The sequence below is a fragment of the Oryzias latipes genome, chromosome 2 (genome assembly GCF_053564925.1).
Source record: "Oryzias latipes strain Hd-rR chromosome 2, Olatipes_Hd-rR_3.1".
In the NCBI taxonomy this organism is placed as follows: Eukaryota; Metazoa; Chordata; class Actinopteri; order Beloniformes; family Adrianichthyidae; genus Oryzias; species Oryzias latipes.
This window is the reverse complement of record NC_136238.1, coordinates 8,907,803-8,934,824: the sequence shown is the minus strand read 5'-3', so window position 1 is coordinate 8,934,824 and position 27,022 is coordinate 8,907,803. Positions and strand designations below refer to the sequence as shown.

Here is a 27,022-nt window from a genome sequence, read left to right as displayed (position 1 = left end):
TGTCAGTAAACACCATCTCACATAGTCGCTGCATACATTTTGCACATTTGTATGGATGAAAATTGATTGTACGTGAACATAAGTGGAAAAGGTTAGAAAAGCTTTAGGTAAAATTTTCACAGATATATGACACATTATCCTCTGAAGAAGTACAAATAAACCACGTAAAGCACACATAAATCAACATAGGTGTAAACATTTGTGCATCACTTCCGTCATTTTAGCGTCATGTGTGCCATATACGTGATATAAAAGTTGTACGTTGGTGGTACATGCATTAAAGTGGACATATGTGGAAAGGTCATAGAAAGCCATAAGTTTGCAGATATGCATCTTGCAAAAATCACGCACAACTCTGTAAGATTTAAGTAATAGGAATGAGCAACATAAAACCTACATAAACTGCGTAATTCTTGACTGACTAAAAAAAAAAAATCTAAACAGCCTAAAACCCAACTCAAAAACCCCTCAACAGACATCAACCAATGATGAACGCAAGAAACACTTATGAATTATGTATATCATATGTGTATCATGAAAGACTTGAATTGCATATGTGGGAAATGTGTAAACTGTATGTCGCGGCTGTGTGACATGGCCTTAACCAGCGGTTATTGGTCCAAAGTGGTCTTGGTTTCTGTGGTAAACACTTAGAAGGGGGCTGAGAGATTTATTTCGTCATATTTGATGTTAGGCTGCACAGTGGTTAGCACTCTTGCATCATAGCAAAAAGGGCTTGGTTCAAGTCCAAGCTAGGACCTTTCTGTGTGGAGTTTGCATGTTCTCCCCGTGCATGCGTGGGTTTTCTCCGGGCGCTCCGGCTTCCTTCCACAGCCCAAAAACATGATTTACAGGTTAATTGATGACTCTAAATTGTCCCTAGGTGTGAATGTGTGTGTGCATGGGTGCATGATTGCGGCGCTGCGACGGACTGGCAACCTGTCCGGGGTTTACCCCGCCTTCGCCCAACAGTAGCCAGTCCCTTGACCCCGGAAGGGATAAAAGTGGTTTAGAAAAAAGAATAGATGGATGGATATATGATGTTCAAACATTACATAAAACCATGCTTTTTTTTTCACTGATGGGACTTCAATCTCAGCTAATCACACTCTTTGTGCCTTTCTGATTTGTGGTATGACCAACTGATTGCTGTTGAAGGACTAAAAGTTAGCCAGCAGCAAACACAGACAAATGCAGCATTTCTTTCCTCAACATTTACTTTAAGTAGCACTGCAAACAGGCACATCTTACTTTAATAATAAAATTCTTCACCGGAATGTGAAGCCAGTTTATAACTTGAAATATTTCATGAAAAATATTAGAACACGTTTAAAAACGTAGAACAGCAAGAATGTTATTTTGACAAATGGAACTTCTGAGTAATAGCTGTAATAGCTGCTTCTTGGAACTCCTTCCCCCCTTTTGTTCCAAACAGGTACAAAAGGGGGATGGGTCACTCAGAACAGTCAGTGGGCTAAAGACTAGCATCAGCAGAGGGGAACCTAGTCAGAACCAATTATCAAAATTAGTTTTAGTAGTTTTTTGGTGCGAAAAGTCAAAGTGGTGTAAATCTTGCTTCAGGCATTTTCTTTTCTCTGCTTTATTCCAAAGTATGTAAGAATTTGTGTCATAATTCCAGCCAGGTTGCGATTATTAATTTTTCCTCTTTGATCAATTTTCAAACAGTTGGCACTTCTGTGTATTGAAAGGGATGCCATGCACACGTCACTACCAAATCCAAGTCCCTGATTGGTCAAATTTCAACAGGTTTAACCTTCAACGCACATTAATTGGCCACAGGTTTTGTATGTAGGGGTCAAAAACGTTCATAGAAACTTGAACGCGGAAGCTTAAAACGCACATTTACACTGGTTTACTTGAGTTGCAGAGGACCGTCTGAAAGGCTTAAGGCCTACATCCCATTTAGTCCTTGAACAAAGGTTTAGATGAGTTCAGAAGTCATCGATGAAATTGTGACATCACAAGCAAGCAACAATAATCTTATGAATCTTAAATTTCCAAGCGGAAAACAGCTAAACTGAAAACGCTTTTGTTAGTGGATCTAGTTTGTGTTGCTTATTTTGAAAAACCATCTAGCTTTTCTTTACAGTCATAGCTAATCAAAAAGCCACTTACTTTCTTCCCTCCTGGTCCAGTAAATCAAAGTAATCCATCCAGTTGGAGAGCGCTCCTTCTCTCACTCTACGGATGTGACTGGAGGAAGAAGCAGACACAACATGTTGGAGGACAAACATCCACTTACAGCTGATTCAGCGCCTCGTCTTTGAGGTCCACAGAAAGTTTTCTGCAGTAATCACATTAGGCCTCCAAATAATCATGTTGGCGTTAGGCCTTACAGATAAGTGGAACAAATACCATATGGAGTCTGCTTGATTCCACTATCTAGCAGTCATACCCCTGGACCCAGGATAATAGGCTTTGCCTGACATAGAAATAAACATTCAGTGTAAAACCTTGTGAAACTTGGTGTAGTATGGAGCCTGAAAAGGAAATTATGCATGTCATTTCCCTTTTTTTATTCTACCCAAAACAGTTTTGTCAATAATAAAACTGAACCAACATCTTGGCATGTGCCTAATATCAGCAGCTTATCCAAACACTGTTCATTTTCCTTAAGGGTCCCCCTTTAAAACTCAAAACTCTGCACAATATGTTTCATCTTCAACATCTTTGGGAGCCAGAACACTTTCAGCATTAATCACCGCAGCCTTCCTGCATGCTCACTAACAAACATCCCACTCAGAACAAACCACTAGTTCTTAGTCAATTGCAGTCTTGTTAAATGCTAAATGTCGCTCTGAGTTGCAAATATTTCCCAAACAAAGCTGTAATTGAGCTTAAATGGGCTGCACACTTGTTTGTAAAGAGGGATGCGGCATTGATTAAATGATTCTTCCTGAAAATGTTCCGTTCAGAGTCATTAAATGCGTATTGTCAAAAGATCACATGCAAAAACAGTTTTGCATAATCATCTTTTTAAAAGTTTAATGGTTCTTTATTATGCAAAATGCTCATTATAGGATGGAAGAGAGAAGCAACAAAAATGTCAACAAACAAATGTACATATCTATGCAATGTTTGTGCAGATTGTCCTCATGCATATTTCCCTTTAAACATAGTTTTGAGAACTTTTTCCAGAAGAAAACATTTCGGTATAGCAACATTTCCAGCATGTCTAACAAGATAATTGGATTTTTTGACTTGGCTTTCCTTTGCAAAAGAAAACAAAACACTTAAGTGAATTTACCACGGTTGAGTCCAAACACATCAGATGTTCCAGAATAAAGGCAAAAATAGTAATGTTTAACTGATATATGACCTATACACCAGAGCTTTCAATAATCGAATCTCTACTACGAAAAATCATTGACACAATAAAGGAACAACCAGCAAATTCCAAAGCAGAGAAAAGCGGCTTTGCATCGTTATGCAACACTGTGCGTTCATGCTACTGATTACTAGCATATGTCGCACCAAGAGGCTTGGTGAGAAATGACAAAGCGATGCAGATCTGGCAAATTTTGCTTCAGATATTTTCTTTCACATCTCTACTCCAATACATGAAAGACTTGGTGTCATAGAGTTCCAGCCGAGCGCAAACCACACTTAACTTTTTTCCACCGTGATATATTTTCAAACTGTTGGCACTACCGTGAATTAAAAGGGACGCCATGCACACGTCACCACCAAATCCAAGTCCCTAATTGGTCAAAGTTCAATTTGGTTTAACTTGTAACGTGCGTGCGTATAGCCCAGAAATAGTCTTGAAAAACGTGCATTGCGATGTGTGAATGCAAGAGTTTTGAATGCAGAAGAACGTGCACTGATGTTTGTTTGAATAGAATCTTCATTAAACTTTATTGTGGTGTGAGAATAGCTTTCAAGGGTTAAAATCATGTTTATATTATTTGCCTCTTCGTCTTTCAGGTATACTCAAATTCTATTCGAACCTTTGACTGTACATGACAACTGCATAAATCGATCCCTCCCCCTTCGCGTTCCAAACAGGAAGTGCCTGCTGGCTTCAAGTAGCCAAAATCCCCCTCAAAAAATAGCTATTACTCAGTCATTCTATTTGTCAGAATAACCATTGCTCGACAGACTGGCGACCTATCCAGGATGTCCCCTGCCTTCGCCCACAAGTGGCTGGGATAGGCTCCAGCAGCCCAGTGACCCTGAAAGGGAATAAACGGAAGAACATGAATGAATGAATGAACCATTGTTGCTCTGCTACCTTTTTTATGTTTTTGCTAATCCTAATATTTTTTTCACAATATTTTTTCTTTATGATAAGTTGTTCAAGTTATAAACTGACCAATCAGATGTCTCGGCAAACGCACGTGGTGCCCGCTGGCCCCCACCTCAAACATTTGATTGATAGTGGAAGCGGTGTGGACTTCAGTAGTTGCCAAAGAAACGTTGGCTCAGGCTGACTTGGACCAATCCCTGTCATCTTACAACAATGTGGCGACGTCGGTGTTGCGGAAAAATGGTGACTGAATTGGCTTAATTTTGCTGTAGCTGAAAGTATGGCCTTGAAGTCACGCTTAGTCCAGTTCTCTCTTTTACAGTCAATGGTTCAACCATCTAATCCCGAAAGCTGAAGGACACCATGGCACTCTTCATTAGCATAGCACTGTCTTCTATGGTTTATTATTCACTGTCAAATCCACTGAATTGTATATAAGAATTGGACGGAGTTACCCCTACCCTCTTGTGTTCCAAACAGGAAGTGTCTTCTGGCTCCAAAAAGCCAAAATTCCATTGACTTCCATAGAGAAATAAACATCAAGTCATTCATTCTATTTGTCGGAATCCCCATTGTCGCTCTAAAATCTTTTTTTAACATCTTGATAATCCTCCTTTGTTTCACGACAGTCGAGTTATAAACTGGTCAATCAGATGCCTCTGTGGAAGTATGTGGAACGTCCAACATTAAAAACGTTGGACAGATTTTGTGTAGCAAGCCAATTAGTAGGGGTGTGGTCTTCCCAAAAGCTCACCCCATACTGGCAAGAGAGATGGCCATTAGGGATGGTATCGCTAGGATTTTAGCAATACTACACCTCTTATTAATACTGCCTATCAATCCGACATTCTTATCAATACTTTTCTGCGTAGGAAAAAAAGGAGGGAAAGGACAAATAACTATGTACATGAAAACATTTTATTTTAAAAACAATACAAAACAGAATGCATTAATTTAACATTCTCTGCAATAGTAAAATAAATTAACAATAGATACCAATTTGTCTTTGTAACAACAACATAACTTTAAGGTAACAACTTAAACAAAGCTTCAATTAAGACACTCTCCTAACTTCAAAGAACAATAAGAGTGGAAACACAAATGTTGTATTTTAATACATTTTACATAGTTTGTGGGATAATATATTATCACTCAGGCACAATGGACTTTTAGCATGTTATATATGTGTATACGATTAGTGTCTTTTACAATGCTGGTAGCCATTTTAATTTTTCTCTCCTTTTGAGTTAAATTTGCTGCTCTTATCTTTGTTGAACAACACTTTGGTCATGTCCTCCTTGTGTCCACCGCTAGCATACACACCTGTTGAAACTACAGCTGCGCTAGACGTCTCACAAGGACAGTGAAACACCGAGCACCTCTCTGCTAGAATCTGGTGTATTTTAGCGCCGTGTTTGGACAGGTAACTGGTGTTATCGCCCTCATAGCCACGTTTCTGTTACATCTAAGGGGGGGCAGGCTATCTAATTCTACTTTGGAAAAATGCAGCCACACTTTGGACCTTTTTGCTAATGGACACTCTGCCATCCGCTTGCGTTTGTTGTCATTTGTCAGCAAAGGAACATGTGAGTGAGAGCATGTGACACACATTGGAGCAGGACAAGCAATGATGAAAGACTGAAAGACAGCCCGTCTTTTAAAGCCGCATTAAAAACACAGAAGTCCACGCCATGTCCGAGCTTTTGCCACGCCCCTACATTCAGCAAAACCATTAAAAAGCCTCACACTTATCGACCCGCAACAAATTGATGTCGTGGCATCGGTACCGCATCCCTATTTGGCATGACTTGCGATGGCTCTGATCAAATATGACCACTCACTGCTTTCTGGCGACATCTGGCGACATCTGGCTCCAACATGGCGATGTCCTTCTCACAAAATAATGGCAACTGGACTGACTTTATGTGGTTGGGATTCGAAGGGAGACATTGTAAATGGGTTCTCATATACAGTCAATGCAAACAGTCTCTCTAATTAAGTACGTATTGGCACAAATTTACTGTTCACGGGCAGAGCGATCACACGATCCCATCAATGCACCTTGCAGGTAAAAGAAAATCTTAGTAAAAAAATAAAAATCCATAAGAAGTCCCTTTTTAACTTAAAACTAGCAACAATATCAAAAGTTTCCCTAAAAAAGATGGAGAAAGAACTTTAAGAAATAAACACACTTCTAATAAAGAACATAAGATCCATGGACAATGTCCTCTGTTCATGTAACATGAAGAAACTGACACGAAAAGCTTAGGAAGCACTTGAGGCAGAGATGGTCTTCAATAGCTTCTGATTGGATTACACTTGGAGGCTGCAGGAACAATAAAAGACAAGAAAAGAAACGAAGCTGTGAGAGAGGGCGCAGACACTCCATAGGTGCTGTATTACTGTTTTATAGCTGATAGCGAGGTTAAGAAGGTGTGTTCTGAGCCTCTGTTAAAAATGTCAACACTCACCAGCTATTCTCAGGGATGCTGTTTTAGAGCCTTAGGCCATGAGGAGCAATGGAAGCCTCTTCATACCTAAAGTTCTCCTGAACACTGAAAGTTGTGAACGAGCCACCCATCCCATCTGTCATAAACGTGAATCAAACATTACTATTTAAGATTCTTCTTGCTTACAGTGACCCAGATTATTCTGCTCACACAGCAAAATGCAAATTTTCAGATTGTTTCCCCTGTCCACAGAAGCCATTCATCTGCAATTTGAGGTAAAATAAATGCACGCATGTGAATAAATCACATGATCCCTGCTGTTTATTGGTTGGCTTCCCTCTTGCCCACATCCACATCTTGACACACTTTAAATTAATGTGAGATCACAAAGGCAGGAATGGTATGAACCAACGGCAGCAGTTTGCGCCTTTCAGAGTAAATTATGTCCACATATGTGACAATTTATTACCATTGACATAATATATTTTTAATGAAATATTAGTTATTTTAGCAGTTCATTTCCTACCCTGTAGTCAGACGACCCGATCTCTGAGGCACCGACTTACGCTCAGTGAGGGTGCCGCCCATTTCATGACGTCAACCTAGAGTCGGCCTCAGTAGCGTGTCTGCCTTACGCCCATGAAAACAAACAGCATCCGAACGTTTGCAAAGATGGATGTCCATATTGTGCTTATATAATAAAAGCGTTTTAGCAGATCACCGCTAGCTCCTTGGAGAAAGTGGGAAGACTGTGCTGGCAGCGCAGTCTCTTCCTGGAAGGGGCTGTTCCTCACTTTGTGATGTCACAATGTGTAAACACTAGTTTTGGGATTGGAGGGGCTGGTGCTCAAAGAGCCAGTTTTTAGAGGAATGCTAAGAAATGAATGAATAGATCAAAATCAAGAAATAACTTGCTTTCGTGTTGCCTTTTCCTTTTTTCACAGCCATTCAAATAATTATCATTATCGTTTCTACCACTATTTTAAGTTCATTTCAAGAGTCTCTCTGTAGTTGATGGAATATTCCATTATTGCAGAGGGATGTGGAGGATGAAACATTTTCACAAGAGCAATCTCATTCGGTTTCAGTGATTGGGGTTTTCTTAAACCTTTAAAATTAAGTCGAGTAAGTAATGAGTGTAGCACTAATTTAAGACCTTTTTATCAAATGACTTTAGGGGTCTTCAGGGAACGCCAAATGTAAAGTCCACCCCTGGACAGACCTATAAAATCAAATTTTACCAGCAAATTCTGTGAGACTGTAAGAAAATTGTGGTTAAGCCACCTCAAAAGATGAATAATAATCCTTTACAAATTGTTACTCTTGAGACAGTGGTGAGTTCTTAATTATGTCACTAGTCAGAATTTTGGAAAAGATACAAATTTCTTCTCCCTTAAAGGAGGTTTCCATGTCAAAGAGATGTCTTTGTGACTCTTCCCCCCTTTCAGAAGAATTAATTATGGCCTTCAGGTCGCACATATGAAATTTGAAGTCTGGATTTGATTTTTCAAGTCACTTGCTACCTTCTCAAGTGCCACCTCTGCTGTGGTGGGCCAGCAGCCCGGACTGAAGTGTTCCAAAGATGTGACACATTTCTGCATAACAGCTGCTTGAGAGGCACTTTTCAGCCATTTTCCAGGGGAAATGTTGGGTTTGAGATAGATGGATGATTATGTGCCACAGTATCAAGGACACTTTTTTATTTATGCCCTTTGGTTTAACGGAGTTTTCTTTTGCCACAAGTTGATTTGGAATGTCATGGGAAAGCAGTCTTTATCTATTAGGCCACATTCCCTTTAATTTGTAAATAAACACAAACCAGAGCTAAACATAAGCAAATTATCACCAATTCTCATGACAGAGGACAGTTGTCATGTGCGTTTTTAAACCCATCACCTATCTGCCACTGTTTCTGTGCTTTCTTTTGCACCGCCAGCTGATTTTCTAGGTGCTTCTTTCCTGTTCCAGAGAGCATAAAATCCCACACACACATGACTCTTAAAGGTGTCTTAGCTTGGATTACAAATATTCAGGATTCCCGCAAGTTCCCGTGGGATACCAGTGGTCTCTCTGCCATTGATCACGGGACCGCGATGGGACGGGATCAAATTCTAACGGGGAGCGAGAACCAACCAATCAGTCTCGGTCGGGAATAAAACGTCTCTTAGCCTGAGAGTCTCAGTGCGGCTCTTTAGAGTGAACGACAAGTGCGGCTCCTTACGACAACAGAAATGTTTTTAAAGTCCTAAATTTACAAGAAAAAAAGTCCTAACTGTTTAATTACATGAGTAAAGTAGTACATTTAAGACCTTAAAACATGGAAATTTCCATCCGTCCATCTTCCTCCGCTTATCCGGGACCGGGTCGCAGGGGCAGCAGTCTAAGCAGAGATGCCCAGAATTCCCTCGCCACTTCCTCCAGACCTCGAGCCACAGAAACGTGGAAATTTACGAATAAAAACTCAGTAATTAACGGAAAAAAACATCAAAGGTGTCTGTTTATCGGAGCCGTGCTCCAAGATAAAAAAAAATCTGGAGGGTTTTGTGAAGGTTTATTTCCAGGTTCAGAAATTCTGAACTTTTTGACTCAAAACCAAATTATTGTTAGTCTAGCAGGCCTTTCCGGGAGGTTCCGGATTTATGCATATGTAAAATAAGGAGCTCAGAGACATGTTTAGGTGTAGAGAACAACTACTTTATTCTGCCCTTGTCGTTCACATACCCAGAAGTCAATTTTGTCACCTTTCATCGTGTAACTGTCATGCACTCAAGTGACACTAAAGGGGAATGACAACAGTGCTACATACGTCCACTCCTCCAAATGAAACGTCTCGTTTCAACACAAATCAACAAAGAGGAAAAAATATAGTCTGTTGCATTAGCATAAAAACGTAGAAAACTGGGCCTCTTCAGATGGAAGCATCACGCAGACTTGGAAAAGATTTTGTCTTTGGTGGAGGAAGATAGGATTAGAAGTGGAGAGCGGCTGCTGCATGGCGTTCACTTCTTGCACTAAATGCCGACTTCGACTTAAATTTCATAAATTAACGAGAAAAAAGTCCTGAATTTATATTTTTTCTTGTAATTATAACTTTTTTTTTTGTTCAACTAGTTTGTAGTTGCTTCCTGGGAGCTCTGTCTGCCTCTGTCTTTTTCCTCTTCAAGCTTCACGTGATTAGTGAATAAAGACGTGATCCCGCCTATGACGGCGTAGTGTTTGTACTGCGGGGGTCGTTGCACTCACAGCAGCGCATGAAGAGTATTAGAGCGCCAGGTACAACAACAACAAACTACAGCAACACAAATACGTAAGAAAAAAAAATGACAACAGGAAAAGAAGCAACTCAAGAACCATTTCACCTCCATTGATAATATACAAAGGAAGAGTGTAGTCTGCAGGAAAAGAATCTACAGGCTGCACTACAAACTGAAGCCTGGTTGTAGTTTTCTAATGATACGCCTACAATGTCACTTTATAGAAAAATAACTGCATTACCCAGAAGCGGCAGTGTTCCTATGGTTTCTCCGCTGAAATCTAAACTGCCGTGATCATATACCGATTGAGAAAATTACAACCCACGGCGAGTTCGATGACAGAAAAAAAAAACAAGGGTCAGGGGGAAAGACTGCTCTGTGAAGTTAAGAGTGCTGGTAGAGAAGTCGGATGGAACAAAAACAATACTGAGAGATGAGTATGATGGTGGCGCAATATCATATGCAGCTTAAAATTAAAAAAGGTAATTTTGAACAGCAGTGGGACGGGAGTGGGAGTGATTACCATGAGCGAGATGTGACAGGGTTATTTTTTTCAAACTTTGGTCTGGCAGCGGAACGGGATGGGAGTGAAAATCCCCTCTTCAACTTTGTCATCAAACTGCCCAACAGACCCAGGAGAGCTCGCTACAAAGCAAAGGCAATGTTATTATTCCATTGGAACGTGACAATGTGTCCTTGGGATGTTGGCAAAAAAAAAAGGAAAATACATGAATATTGGAAAATGTTAATAGTGCATGGAAGATGAAAGGCTTCATCATCTTCATGAATATAATAAACAGGAAACCAGCTAAGAAAATCATCAATTTTTCAAAGATTTCTTTCAAGTTAAATCAACTCGAAAGGAGCTTGTGTACACTGTACCGCCACTGAAAGCTGCAGGATATTCACTTAATTGAAAAGTATTTGCACTGTAGCCAAGTCGGTTGTGGTAGTCTGCGAGAGTGTTAATAAGCATATAATCAATTATTAGATGAGCACAGCGCTGCTATTTTTACTCGCATGAAAAGTGCTTCACAGTGGGCAACCGCCTCCTGATGTGCAAATCTTGCTCCCCTTCATCAAAATGCTGAAGTTTAGAGAAACCGGGGGGTGGAACAGTAACAGGATTGCAGAATTCTGGTTAATTTTAGACCAAGACCAGGATTTTGGTTGGTTTTAGACAGTTGGTAAACGACAATAAACAATCTTTTGCAACTTTTAAATACCTTTTAATCAAAAGAAACAACATTTTTACAATGGACAGGGATGCAGGATTTCGTGTCTTACCAATGTCTGGGACTAAAACTTGAGGTGTCAAATTATCGCATCCGGATCCAGCGTGATTCCCAGAATGCTCTGCAGGACCTTTGTTTGCATCTGTGCATTGACTTGACATGAAAACCAGACTCCCATGATGCACGGATAATGTCCGGTCTTAAGGCAACTGAAGAGCTTTTTCCCTTTTTTGTCACTGTCCTTTAATAACTGCCTGGATCTCGCAACTTGATGCTACCAAACTGAACTTACACATAAAGTTAGAAGTACATAGAATCTGTGAATCTAAAAGTTCTTAAGAAACATCTCATCCTGAAAAACTTCAGTTCTTGTAACAATAGTCTCTCAGTGACATAATTGTTACTGACAGACTCCTTCACCAGGAAGTGTCTTCCTCACTTTAACTGAATGCTGATGAGACAGCAATAGGGGAGCCCAAGCAGAATACAGATTTGAATGTAAAGATACTCATTGATATGCAGCCCTTATAGTAACTTGAGAAAAAAAAAAAAAAATGCATATTTCCTTTTTCCATCTGTCCTCCTTTAAATCAGAATCAGAATCAGAATCAGAATCACTTTATTTGCCAAGTACAGCGCATGTACAGGGAATTTGACTTCGGTTACTTGTGCTCTCGTGCAAACTAGCAAGGTAGAAGGATAAATAATAAAGGGATAAATAATATAAAAGAAGGTAAGTGTAAGGTAGCTGTATGAATAAATAAACATAACTGAATAAGGAAATAGATTGAAATAACAAGACAAAAAGATAAAAAATGAAAAATGCAGCAGCAGTAATTCCAGTTGGACAGTTTATGTGATTGTACAGTGTCCTTGAGTAGTCTGGAGTCAGGTGTTCATAAGAGTGACAGCTCGGGGGAAGAAGCTGTCTTTGTGGCGAGTGGTTTTGGTTCGCAGTGTCCTAAAGCGTCGCCCTGACGGGAGGAGGCTATAAAGGCAGTGTCCAGGATGAGAGGGGTCTTTTACGATCCTGCCAGCCCGCTTCCTGGCACGGGATCGGTACAGGTCCTGAATGGGGAGAAGGCTGGTACCAATAATCCTCTCAGCAGATCTGATGATTCTCTGAAGTCTGTTTCTGTCGTGTCTGGTAGCTGAACCAAACCAGACCGTGATGGATGTGGTCAGGACAGACTGGATTATTGCAGTGTAGAAAATGGTCAGCAGCTCCTGAGGCAGGTTGAACTTCTTGAGTTGTCGCAGGAAGTACAACCTCTGCTGAGCCTTTTTCCGGAGTGAGTCAATGTGAGCGGTCCACTTAAGGTCCCGTGAGATGGTGGACCCCAGGAACCTGTGTGAGTCTGTTGAGGGGACAGTGCTGTTGAGAATTGTGAGTGGGGGGGGAGTGGAGGGGTTCCTCCTGAAGTCCACTGTCATCTCCACTGTTTTGAGTGGGTTCAGCTCCAGGTGGTTCTGGCTGCTCCAGAGGACTAGCCGCTCCACTTCTCCTCTATATGCAGTCTCATCACCGTCCCGGATGAGCCCAATGACTGTGGTGTTGTCTGCAAACTTCAAGAGTTTCACAGAGGGTGCTCCTGATCTGCAGTCATTGGTGTAGAGGGAGAAGAGCAGAGGGGAGAGAACACACCCCTGGGGGGCGCCAGTGTTCAGGATCCGGGTGCTGGATGTGAAGCGACCCAGTTTTACCTGCTGCCTCCTGTCGGTGAGGAAACTGATGATCCACTGACAGGTGGGGAGAGGCACGGCGAGCTGGGACAACTTCTGGTGGAGGAGCTCTGGGACGATGGTATTAAATGCAGAGCTATAGTCCACGAATAGGACCCGTGCGTAGGTGTCTGCAGAGTCCAGGTGGTGCAGGATGTAGTGGAGAGCCATGTTGACTGCGTCGTCCCCTGACCTGTTTGCTCTGTAGGCAAACTGCAGGGGGTCTAGCAGAGGCTCTGTGATGACCTTCAGGTGGTTCAGCACCAGTCGTTCGAAGGATTTCATGACTACCGAGGTCAGGGCGACTGGTCTGTAGTCATTTAGTCCTGTGACTGGGGACTTCTTGGGGACTGGAATGATGGTGGAGAGTTTGAGGCATGCAGGTACCACACACATCTCCAGGGAGCTGTTGAAGATCCTGGTGAAGATGGGAGCTAGCTGGTCAGCACAGACTTTCAGGCAGGAGGGAGAGACTCCATCGGGTCCTGGAGCCTTCCTGATCTTCTGCTTCTGGAACTGTTGACGCACATCTCGTTCACAGATCGTCAGTGCGGATGAGGGGGCAGGTGTGGGGGAGGTTGGGATTGCGGGTAGATCCTGTGTGATGGAGATGGTGGCTGAGGGGGAAGGTGATGTTCTTTCGAACCTTGAGTAGAAGTCGTTAAGCTCCTCAGCCAGGTGGTAACTGTCTGAGGGGCGGGGGGATGGTCTCCGGTAGTTGGTGATGGTCTGCAGGCCTTTCCAAACTGCAGAGGAGTCGTTGGCAGAAAACTGGTCCGTCAGCTTTGCAGTGAAGGACCTCTTTGCAGCCTTGATCTCCTTTGTTAGCTTGTTTCTAGCCTGTTTATACCGGTCCCGATCTCCACTCCTGTAGGCCTCTTCTTTGTCCTGACGTAGTTGCCTCAGTTTAGCAGTGAACCATGGTTTGTTGTTGTTGAATGTGCAGAAGGTTTTAGTCTCCACACACATGTCCTCACAGAAACTGATGTAGGATGTGACAGTGTCAGTGAGTTCATCCAGGTCTGAGGCAGCAGCCTCGAAGACGCTCCAATCTGTTCTGAAATCAAATCTGTTAATGATGTGGGGTTTAAAACAAATATGGTTGGGGGGCTCTTTTTAGAGCAAAAGTGTTTTCAAGTAAAAGTCAGTATAATCAAGGCTAAGAGAAAGAGACTGAGTTATTCATAGCAGTAATGTGCTATTATCACAATGGTGCCCGGCGGGGGCGGTAGGGACCCTGTTGGTCGGGGGGCCGGGTCCGGTGCCTGGGTGGGGTCGGTTGATTCACCAGCGGGGTCACTCCTCCAGCTGTCCACGACCGTCTTCCTCGTATAGCCATTTATTAGGGTGAGGTTGGTGGGGGTTGGCCTGCGATGCACCTTGGGGGGGAGGAGCTAGTTGGCTGTGGCCCCCCTCCCTTGGTGGCCGTATGGAATGTGCCCCTTTCTCGGTTTTAATTGCACCTTAGACATTTTAGGGCCCCTTGGTGGGGCCCTCCCCGCCAATTTTAACCACACCCATTAGTACACACACCCCCTTTACATCACAAGATACACACTCCAACACACACACCCACACACACGCTCACTAACACACACATCATGCAAGGAAGAGGGACTTCTGATCTTCTGTCCCTTGCCCTATCCCTGGCAGAGGGAACCGGGGCCCTCTGTCACGGCGGCCCTGTCCCTGGGGTGCTGACTTCCTGGGCCCGGCGGCCCTTTCTCCACGCAGGGAGAGGGATCCCTGGGCTCTCTGGCAAGACCGGGAGCCGGGGATCACATCACAGTTGAGCCAGGGGGTGTCTGTGTACCGGTGGTGTTGTTTCTGGTGCTGGCCCCTGGGTGCCGGCCTTCTTCATATTTTTCAACTGCGGGTGAGCCTGGTCAGGTTATATTTATAACACCCCTTGGGACCCCTTCGCTCCTCTTGGGCATCCTCCTCCTGGGCAGGGGGGCCGGTTCCTTATTGAGGAACTTCTGTAAAAACTAAATTCTAGGAATGCGTTGTTTGCAGTGGTAGTTGTTTGACTGGTTTCCTTTGAATGTGACTTAGTGGGTGGTTGTAGTATGGATCCTCACAGAAGTGATACGAGTTGCTAAAAAAAAATGAACAGTGTTGGAAATCTATAGTTGTGTGGGGACACTATAATCTTTAAAGGAATATTCAATCATATCATCATAGAAACACAGCTGTCACAATGAAAAATGGAATTGGGAGTATAATGGTTCAGAAATTTTATTTTTCTTTAACCATTATTTAACAAGGAAAGAGGTCTCTTTTTAAAGTAGTCCGGGCCGAGAAGCAAACTACTACACAGCTTAAGAGATTTTATACAATTTAAACAGTAAAACCAGATTAAAAGCAACTAAATGTTAATGATTTCATTTCCAAATATTTTAGAACAACATCATACCCAGACAAAGTTGTGAAATTTGGTTTAAAAAAAAAAGTAGGGATCCACTGGGGAGTTTACCAAGTTGGTTTGTAATAAAAAAAAAAAAAACTAAAACAAAACCACACAAAAAAAAGGATTAAAGTCCATTTCTATAAAATCTAAATAAAAACCTCTGGCAACTGAGCTACAGGCTGCTAATGCAAACCTTAGATAGTGGCTACCACACCTGCCACTGGCAGTCCATTTTCAACTTCTGTGCATCCAAACTGCGTTGTGATCTGTCTCATCCCGCTGTTGAGTTGATCTGCCTCTAAGCAAGCGTTTTGCTGGTCCACACCCCATTGAGGACGTGCTGCTGTTGCTGTCCACGATCCTCTGCCTGGCCATGCCTCCAAGAGTCTGGGGTCTTCTCCTTGTCGACTGGTACTGGTAACCTCTATAGCAATCAAACCCCTTGCTCAATGTGCATTTGAAGTTATCTTCATCAATAGAAGTGGCAAGAGGGAAAAGATGCAGAGACTAAGTAGAGCTTCAAGGCCTCCCATGCCATTATCCTTCAGGGAATTCTACTCTTTCGAATTGTTGTTGTGCTTCACACAACCTCCAATGACCAGCAGAGAAATTTTAAGGCTTCTATAAGTTTCATGTACTCATTCAGCTTGTCTACTGACCCACCCCCCCAAAAAAGGGCAAGACCTTCATAGATAGTAGTTCGAGAAAACATGATGATTGGACGACTGCGCCCTTGGTACCTAAAATGGGTACAGTTAAGCAGGCAGATCACTTTCATGGCTTCTATTCCCCTAAAATTTGTAAATAAATTCAAACATACCTTTTCTACTTAATTGTTTCTCCAGAACTTAATTATCAGCTAAAAAATCTGTGAAGATGAGGCCTCGATCCACCTGATAAAAGGATTACTAGAGCTTGTTAGTGCCATGTAATAAAGGACCAGATGCTCATTATTGAGCTGTTTGAACGTTAAAAAGGCTGCAGAGATCAAATGAGTGTGTTTTGATGATTATTTGTAAAAGAAACGCCAACAAAGAATATTCTAATTCACTTTTGAGGCTCTAAAAGATTATGTATTAATAAACCCTAATTAGAAAAGTAGTCAAACAACAATCATTAGTGATTCATTATCAGTTTTTTGTTTATGTTCAGTGCAATTAGATTTTATGAGATGGGGGTCAGTGGCGCATCCCCTTTCTCAATCCATAGATGACAAAACCCTCCTGTAAAGACAGACTGTTTTTAAGGACACTTGCGTGGAAAGACATGAGCAAAGATCTTCCAAAAAAAAAAAGTCCCATTTCTAGCCATCAATCTGGAAGGGGTCATCAGCCCATTACCCAACAATTTGTAGCCCATCATTCTTGAGCATTGGAAAGCTTTTAAAACAGTTGCTCGTCTCACCAGGAGCCGGCGTTTCCGAAGGTTCAGTCTAAGGTCAGTGCAATGTTCAGAGAGGGTGTAAAATCCCAGAGGCAACAACTCAAAACTGCTATCAAAGGTTAGTAGGTTAAACGTTGAAGTTCTTAACAGTACAGGTTAAGACTGTCTGCTTTGATGTGGCTGGTCTGAAGGCCTGCAAGGAGAAATCCTTTTCTCTTTAGGCTGGACATGGAAGTTTTTATTACATTTGTAAAAATGCATCTAAATTAAAAAAAAAACCTCCAAGTGATGAACTTTGAGGTTCAGAAGAGTCATCCTGCCTTGTTAAAATTAACAGATATCCACCACCACATACGAAAGTACTTCGACATTTTCTGTTGCGGTGCAGGGTGGTCCATTTAGTCACACATGTAACCCAATTTCACAACGGAGAACCCAATAAAAATGACCAGTCTGCCCAGTTGTTCTAGGTTTTAAAAAACCATCTCAGACTTTGAAAGTGTCCAATGGTCCAAGAACAGACACACAGTAACCACAGTGCTGCAAAATAAACCGTGAGAAACTGAGGAATTACATTACAACAAGGAACAACAAATAAGGAGGGTAAAAATTTGTTTGTGTTAATGAAAAAATATGCAAGACATAAGTCCATAATTTTTGGTAATTAGACTATGGATGTATAACCCTACACCCTACATTTCTGGTTAGAGACCAGAAATCTGTGGAGAACGGGATGAACGAAGGATGCCAAAACTGTGTAGAATGCAGAGGTAAATACACCAATTCCTGAATTTAGAGGCAAACATATGATTATGATTGACTGAGAAGAGAGGCAAGCTATGTAGCTGTTGGTTCAAAGTGATGACCCAATCGATAATGGTGTGTAGTGACATGACGACCCAGTATACCTGTAGTGTTACGTAAACACCAAGCATGTATCATGTGTTCAAAAACAAGCTGACATGGGTTCTTGAACGTATGACTCTTTATTTGCAAACATGAATTTGCAAATGGTGTTTTCACACGTCTGTCAGTACTTTATACTGGCACATGTATTTGAAATGTTGAAGTGGTGCAAATCTTGTGAATCTTGCTCCAGGCTTTTTCTTTCACATATATATTCCGACATATGAAAGACTTGGTGTCATATATCAATTTCTCCTCCATGATCAGTTTTCAACCGGTTGGCACTTCCATAAGTCAAAAGGGACGCCATCCATACGTCACTACCAAATCAAAGTCCCTTATTGGTCAAAGTTTCTATCTGGTTTAACTTTTAACGCGCATTACGTTGCTGCATGTTTTGTCTGTAGAGCCCAAAAATTGTCCCAGAAATGTGCGTAGCAACACTTGAATGCAAACATTTCGAATGTGGAAGCCTGAAACCCGCATTAACATAGACTTTTCATTGGAAGTGGTCGCTCGAACTCGTGTTGCCAAGGGCAATGTGAATGTAGCTGGAGATCAACTTGGTTGTACATTGCAACTTAATTTTTAAACAAGCAAATGCATCCACCAATTTATCCCCTTCTTCCAAAGCACACTGCTAGAGTGTTTTGGAACATTCACCATAAATTACCTTTGAATTAGCCTCTAGTATAAGATGATGACAAAAGGACTGCAGCTGTTAGAATACGTCTTAGTTGTCCTCCATATTTGCCTTTTTGTTTGCACAGGGAATATAATCCTAAGAAACTGCGGGGAGCAAATCACACAGGGTTTATAATGAGTTAATGAAGAGATGGATGTTGATATCTGTTTGCTGGCTATTCATGTTTGCAAAGCTTAATGAACAAAGAACACTGCATAACACCAATGTTCACATTTAACTGTTTCTCCAGGGCTTGTGGCAGCTATGAGAATGAGAGAGGGTAAATTATGGTTAAAAGTGAGTCAAGTCCATCAGGGCCAACTCAATTTACAACTGAATGAAACGGGTTACAGCCAACAGTGTGGTATATTTCTCCTCAAGAGGATATGCCAGTACAGCCACTTGGTGAGCAAGATGTATAAATACACAACTGACTTGCTTTAGGCCTTAAATATGTAATCATTCATTGTTTGTCCCCATGAGACAAATTTACATTAAATTTCTATACATATTCTACAGGCTCAGACTGAAATGTAACCCCATTGAGATAAAATGATTTCCATTTTTGGCTCCAAGTCCAGTTTATTTTCAGCCTGGGATAGTCATTCATAAAGCCTCCTGTGATTTTATATTCTCCTTAATTGGATTCAGTCTCCACCCTAAACTAAACTTTTCACCTCACCCTTCTCTGCTTTAATGAACGAAGGAGCAGTGTTGAGTTAAGTCCAATCAATGCGGAAAGCCCCACGACACTAAAGAATAACCCTTTAACACTGAATGTGTTGACATTTTTTGAACTTCTGTAACTCTTCCACTGCTTCTCCAATAATTTAAGCAGATTCTAAAGCTGAGAAAATCAGCTTTGCACTGAAATGCAATATCAGAATCCGTTGGAATTTTGGAATTTGCACAAACGGTTGAGGAGTTATGGTAGTTCAAAGAGCATGTCTCATTTCGCCGTCACTGGCAACAGCTCTGGTGTTTAAAGAGTTAAGTAGGAGCACCAAACGCATGATTCTGACTACAGGTGTAACAATTCTTTTAACAACTATTCGATTCACATCCATCCATCCATCTTCTTAATCCACTGAATCCCTTTCGAGTTGATAGGGTTGCTGGACCCTATCCCGGCTACTGTTGGGTGAAGGAGGGGTATACTCTGTAGCATTTATACACTAACGCGCACACCAAAGGACAATTTAGACTCACTAATTAACCTATGAAATATGTTTTTGGACTGAGTCAGGAAACCATAGTGCCCAAAAAACCACCTGGACTGAGGAGTCCAATGTATGCGATAATCAGAGAGTGCTGAACTAAACCTTATGGTGCAATGAAAGTAAGGGCTGGCATGCACTGGCTTAGGTGGGATCCCGGGCCAATCTTAACCCTGGGCGCACCATCGTGGTTATCTTGCCCTGGCGGGAAGGTAAGGCCTGAATGTGCGCAACAGGAACTGAAAGATGATGAACTCTGCCTAGGCAGGGCAAGCCATAGGAAACTCTGGTAGAGGCCAGCAGCAGTCCTGATGTTACAAACCGGTCGTCTGACCTGGTTAGGCTTGGCCCACCAACCCCCTCTGAAATGCTAGCGCTCAAAGTCTTGCTGCCTTATTTGAAAAAGAGAAAAATTCAAAGTCTTAGGGCCAAAACAACTGACTCAACGGCATTGAGAGTTATTGTCGATAAAGATAGATTCCCCTGTCATATTGTTCTCTCAGCAAAAACTGCTTACTGCCAGCAAAACTTCCCATCAACCCTTCTGACCAATCACCTCCCTCTTGGTCCCTTTAGGAATTCTGGGTAGAGTTGTCATACCACATTATCCAAATGTTTTGCTTTGATTAATACATCTTACACCCAAAAATACAGTAAGAACAAGAAAAATGTTACCTGTATGTATTACCAGCTATGAAAAAAATGCTTTTCTACCTTCAAGTAGGTGCTCAATTAGGATGAATTTGGAGCCAAAGTGGTCTGATATATATTTGCATCAGTAGGCATCAAGGGGTTAATGGTCTACCTACCCAAAAGGGCTTTTCTTCACAAAATTTGATTTATTTGGTAACATTTTTACAAAGATTGTCTCTTGTATCCCCCAACTTACTTTTTCACTTTCACAAGTTTCCTGCAAAGGTCAGACCTTGGTTTCACCAGTCAGACGGTCCTTCACCAGCAAGCAAATGTTGACAACACTATTTCACTTAAGCTCCTTCCCCTGATTAGAATGTTCTCCATGGTACTGATAATTAGCCTGTTAATTGCCTCTACTTTCAAAAATGCATTTGAGCGTTGAATTGATATTCAACACAAATGAGTCCTAGTAGGTTTCATTCCATGGTTCCCAGCTGCTGGATAAATCTACACTGGAAACTAAGGAGAAACACAATCAGATTTAATATGGGTTTTCTTATCCCCATGATTAGATTCTGGGAGCAATATAAAATTACTTTAAGCCTATGGTGCTTAACTTTAATAACCTAGTGTAATAGCGCTGTTTGGTAAAAGGAGTTTGTCATCTGAGTTTTCTGTAGATAACTTTATAATTATTCTGAGTTTGATTAACACTGACTCGAGATATTGTCATCCATTCGTAATGTCAGACGTCCTCTTTTCTCCAAAGTGAAGCAGAAACCTTCGCCTTTCTGTAGTTTAAATACAAAACAAACAAACAAAATCACCCACAAATCGACTGCAGACGCTTGAATCCACAAACAAGTAGGTGCTTATCTTTTCTTTGAGCACCGAACAGGCTCTGTTTCACCTTTATTTCCTCTGACTTCCATCGCCCAGAAAAAAAAGGAAAAAAAAAGCTTCACCTTTTTGGGCCCTCCACTTCACATCCTTTGACTATTGAAGCTGAAAACTCATCAAGCCGCTCCGCTCCATGCATGAGAGATTTCCTGTGGCGGCCCACGCCGAGGAGAAAGGGCCTTGGCCTCCAATTTACCTCCTGAGTCGGGGGGAAGACCCATTTTGAACCAACAAGCCACATTCAGATACCCAATCTTTCTTTGGTTTTCATTTGGATTTAAAGTCCCATGCCAATAGAAAATGTTTTTTTGTTTTGTTTTTTTAATGAAGGAGGTAATTTATGAAGAAAATAGAGTTAAAAACTGCATTACTGACATCACGGTCGTGTGCTGTATATCAAGACGGAAAAGTGTTAAAATAAACAGCTGGACCCTTTTTTCCTGTTTGATAACACAACTACCATTACTTTATATTTGTCCGCGGCTCATCTGTTGCTTTATTCCTACTCTGTACGTCGACTACGGTGGCCGTTTTGGTTTAGTTGCTCCGCTCAGAGAACGGATTGTATTCAGACTGAGGAATCTCAGAGGAAACCGAAGCTTAGTCCAAAGATGGGTTAGCAGGGCGGTTCCTGGTCCCGGACCAGGGTCCGACTGGGTGTATTCAGACTGAAAATTTGTACCAAATGTGTCCAGTCTGAATACACCCTTAAAAATAACAGATTTTTTTTTTAAATTTGGCTATATAAAAGACCACTAGGAATGCTTTGAAAAAAAAAATCAAGATGATCAGAGTGAATCTTGAAATATTTAAAGGGTCCATTTTCATGTTGGCAATGAATATGTTCTAGCATTTTTGTGTTATACCATGGTTAAAAAGTATTGTTTCCAATTCCAAGAAAAATATACAAAAAAACGATGCGGTTAACCCTTGGAAAAGAAAAAAAACAAAGAAAAAAAAAACAACTCATCCCGACAAAATCATACAGAATTATAAAGAAATTTGCTTTCAAACTAGAAACAATTTTTCCAGAATATTATCTTGTATTGTTGTCTGTAGCTCTGTCTTTGCTGCTGTAACTGTTATCCTGCCATTTTTGATGGATTTTCATTTTTGTGAAAGAAGCAGCCAAAGATAAAAATGTCTATCAAAAAGTCTTGTAGATTATTTCCTTTGTTTTTATTTGTTTTTTTACCTTTTAATTAGACACCAACATTTCCTATATTTATTTAAAAATAATTATTTATGTCTTTATAATTTTTAATAAAGTTTAAAACAACAAAAACAGATATTAAGGGTTGGATACTAAAAACGACATTCTTCCCTCCTTTTTTTGAACCAATTAATTAAACTAACAACGTTTATATTTAGTGCATTTATTGTGTTGTGTGTGTGTGTGTGTGTACTGTTCATATAAAAGCAAATGTGTCTATTTATGATTAGGAGCAATTATGTTAAAATGTGTTTATGTTCTGATCAATTAACATCTTCAATAGATTTGATATATCTGTTTATTTTTATGTATAATATTTTTCCTGTGTTTTTGCTGCTCAAATTGCTTAAAGCAAATCAATTAATCAAACATCAATCAAAGATCAAGCAAACTAATTTAGTGTCTTCGGCATCATGCTTTTGTCCTTTAAATGTGCTTTTAGCCATTTAAGAACAAAAACTGCACATTTGGTTTGAACATGGTGGTAGTTTTTATTGGACTGAAGTTGATTTAACAGGTTGTAAAGGCTGCAAACTTAAATTTAGAAAATATATACTATTGTTGAACATTTTAAAAGCAAAGACGTGGATAATGCGCTTAATATATTGGAGTAAATCTTGCATAAGCCTCTTGACTGTTTTGATTTCCTCTTTATCTTTCCTCTTTATCTTTCCCTGTTACTGCTGCTGATTTTCCATCTTTTGGGGGGGGGGGGGGGGTGGCATTCTGTGCTTCAGTCTGTAGCCTTTTCAGATGTGGGGTAATTTGTTAATTATCCCTGATGTGAGCTAAATGCTCTCCTGTGGGCTGCGGCTGTATTTTGTGTTCAGTTTGCTCCTCTGTTACCGTTTCTATGCTTCCCATTCCAACTCTCCCAATGGCTAATCACTAGCAGCCTTCATTTGAGACGGAGGCACAGCAAATGTGCTGTTTGTCACTAATGTTGGGGCTGGCTGCTTGCGATGGCTTTTTACGGAGGGAAAGTGCGGTTTTCAGCACTTTCCTTAACTGGTCCAACTTTGAAACTTTGGATTGTGAGGACAGACGTGTTGGAAAGACTCAGGATGCGCAAAATTCTGAATATATTTCAGATGTCTTATTAGGCAAAAAAAAACAACAACAGTGGATTTTCAGCATAAAATCCAAGTATTGGATGGGTTGACACTGACTTGGTTAAACCCCATTTCTAGAGGACTACCTGCAGGTGGAGGAGCTCAGAAGAATTAAAAAAAAACAACCATTGACTTCAAATACTGTTCCAGAATGGAGTAATTGGACTTTTGTTTATCAATGAAAATGTAAAACAAACACTTTTTTTTAGTCTGTTAATTATTTTTATACAGTTCAGAGTACGTATATGGCATAAAACAGTGGCATTTTTCTTTTTGCATAAAAATATAAGTGGTGTCTAAAGTCAAGCAGCTCAGACTCGGCTTTCTGAAAACTAGAACTGTAGTGGCTTGTTTGCATCATGGGAAGTGTCGGTGAAGCTCCACATCATGACCATTCTAATAAAAAACCAAAGCATCTGAGGTGAGACTGTTGGCATGTGGTGGGGCTCGTCTTTTATTCCATTCAACAGCCGACGGATGCTGCTGTCGGACCTACCCACATCCTAAAGTAACACCCCTGTAGTAAAATAGGACCCAAATAAAATGCTTGTTTCTTTAAACACCCATTCAGATAAACATGGTGTTTTTTGACATGTTATGGTGGCGTTTTTCTGATGACTTTCAGTATATAAAGAAAAAAATAGGCCAAAAAATTAATATTTCCTTTTTGGAATTGTCCCCGCCCCCCACCCATCCACAGCAGCAAACCCTGCCCCACTCCATTATGAAGCATCCACACGCAGACAAACAGATCATGTACATCTGAGCTGGCAATGTGGGGTTTGGGGCGTGAGGGGCTGTAAGCTAGTGGGAGAGTGTTTAAACAGAGAGCTCTCTGGGAATGGTCCCGCCAACAACTCAGTAGGGCATTTCTAATCAACTCCTGCCGCTTTTGCAGAAACTTTGTCCTAGTAAACAACACAGGTTTTTGGATTTTGGCAAAAAAAAAAAAAAAAGGCATAAACATAAATAAAAGAAACCATGGGAACGCTTTGACAATAGATCAAAAGATTATCGCAGTTTGCCACAACTACTTACATTAATGTGAACATTGCTTTTAAAAAAATGTAAATAACATTAACTTACCTTTAAATGTCATTGAGTTCTAGGTTTTTATCAAACCAAATCTTAAATTTTTCTCTCCCCCCCATGTTTGTGCAAAAAATGAGACAGAATTTTAAGTCAAAACGATGAATTGCATGTGGATTTTTGTCATTTCTGTGCTAAAATGATGACATCTTTTTTCCTTCATATCATATTCCGCATAAAGATATCAATAGTCGTGTTGGGTTGGCACCCAAAAAAGCTAGAACATAAGCCTCCGTCTGGCACGTCTGAAAGCGGCGACACTGACCGCATCCATCACCGAGGCAGTTCTGCAAACTTTCCCCATGTCCTCCTCCGTTTTAATCTCGCCGCCGCTGCAGCCGCCTCCCATCTTTCACCATCTCCACTCTGAGAAAAGGCTACGCTCAGCTGTGCTGTCTCCATGGAAACAAGCAATTATCCCAGACATCAACAATTCATGCTGAATACTTTTATCAGCAGCAGGATTGATACGACGACGGCAGCAGCAACTCTTCACTTTCCGTCTTCCTCATTTACTTGTTTGCTCATCAGCAACATGTTTCACAAAATGCACGTCTAAAAATAGGCTTGTGATTGCAGCACATGTGCGAAGGCTGGACACAGATGCCTCTGTGACTACTTGAGAACATAGTTACATGGCTTGTGATTTAAAAAAGAATGAAAAATGCCTGAGAAATATTTAGTAAATTAATCAAATTGATTCATTAAGTCTCAAGAGTTAAATAAACCAGAATAAAGAAAGGCCACCAACACTAAAAGCTGATGAGAGAAAGTCCTTTACACCTTTCTTAGAAACTCCAATCAGATTAATGTAGGGAATTCCTGTCTAAAATGTTTTTAAATGAAAACAGGACTTAATTAAAATAGACACCCACGATTTGGAAACATCCCATTCGTCGACTGACAAAAAACATGTAATAAGCTGACATTAAGCTTAAACTAATGCACACGTTGATGACAGAAAGGTGGAGAAACGCCCTTTAATTGGAACCACAGTGAAGGGAGGAAAAGTGATACGTGCTGTTACTAAACCCAAAAATAATGTTAGAAAAGCCTGAAAATGGGGGGGTGGGATTATTATATAAGTTTGCTCCCTCCCTTTCTAGCAATTAATAGACTGCTTGAAATGAAAAAACTCCAACCCAATTGAATTGAAAACATTTACATACTGCATGATGTCAGAAACGTTCAGCCTCTTTTAAGACATTGAGTGAATTGAAGAGGAAATTTGACTTTTTCGTGAATTAAACAAAATGTGACCTTTTAGTAAATTGCCAAACATTCCACTCCTTGGTGAATTAACGGACAAATTTGATTCTCATCTGAATCAACAAAGTCTGACTTTTTTTGGGAATTAACAAACAAATTTTAGTTTTCAGGGAATTAACTGGCAAATTTGACTTTAAAAAGTATGCGGTTTCATGTCAAATGTCCATAGCCCGCTTACTGATGGTAGGGGTGTGGCCTTCCGATAAGGTCACTCCTCACTGGCAAAAGTGGTTGCTGTAGAAACAATTTAGATCAATTCTGTCAAATTACTGCTTACTGACATTGTCTGGCTTCAACTTCGCGATTTCTGTATCATGAAAAAATAGGCGACTAAATTGACTTCATTTGGTTGGAGCCAGAAGTCCTTTTTTACGGGTAACATCACACTCACTTGGTCCAGTTCTCGTATATAGATAGTCGTCAAATGTACGTCATCTAAAACCTTTTATTTCTATGGCACCAAGACATGGTGAGCAGAGGAAAGTCTTAAACTGTGTTAAAAACCTGCCTGTAAATTATTTTATATTATTTTATTAAGAAATGGACAGTATGTAGCTTCAACTCTCTTTCCAATCGTCTTTTGATACATTGCAAAAATGTTTCCAGTGTTTTGTTTTTTTAATCATGATTATGCCATTTTTAGCCACAATCCGAAGACTAGTTGCTTTCTAGGACAACGTTTCTGCAGTGATTAAGTAGGAAATTGCCTCTGAGTTGTGGGTGGGTCCATTGGTGTGGAGCAACCCCTCCTCTTTCTCCTCCCCATTACTGAGAGTCCTGTTTACACCCTCTCCCGCTAACTTACAGCCCTTCAAACCCCAACCCAACGGCGAGAAATATCGGCGCCATCCAGACGTACAGTTCTGATCCAGAGGGAAACAAAAAGACGTCCATGGATTTAGTCGTCGTCTACAAGTGGGTGTGGCAGAAAGGGCTGGAGCAGGGGGCCTGTGGCATCCCAGCATATTTTCTACATCACAATAAGCCTTTCTTTAAATAACATATTTTGTCTGCTCCTGATTCATAAAGGAACACCCAAAAAAGCCATTTTGAGTTTAACTTTCTAAACATGTCAGACAAATTTCACGAGAGAGAACGTGTTAAAAACAGCCTTTTCGTCGAAACGGGTCTTCAGGATGGAGTTGCTCATCTCTACAACCCTCCATGGATTCAGACTACCCAAAAACTCACAACAAGGGGGTTTGACCCTAATCTGACTAAAAGTACTTGTATTAAAAGTTCTGCTTCTGAAAATCGTTTCTGCAGCAAAC

The 27,022-nt window shown here is 40.9% G+C and overlaps 1 long non-coding RNA gene across 1 annotated transcript in view; it reads left to right on the top strand.

Moving 5' to 3' along the window:
* Positions 1–27,022, top strand: part of LOC144984168 (uncharacterized) — a 145,428-nt gene that overhangs the window by 71,185 nt on the left and 47,221 nt on the right. The gene's annotated exons all lie outside the window — the stretch shown is intronic.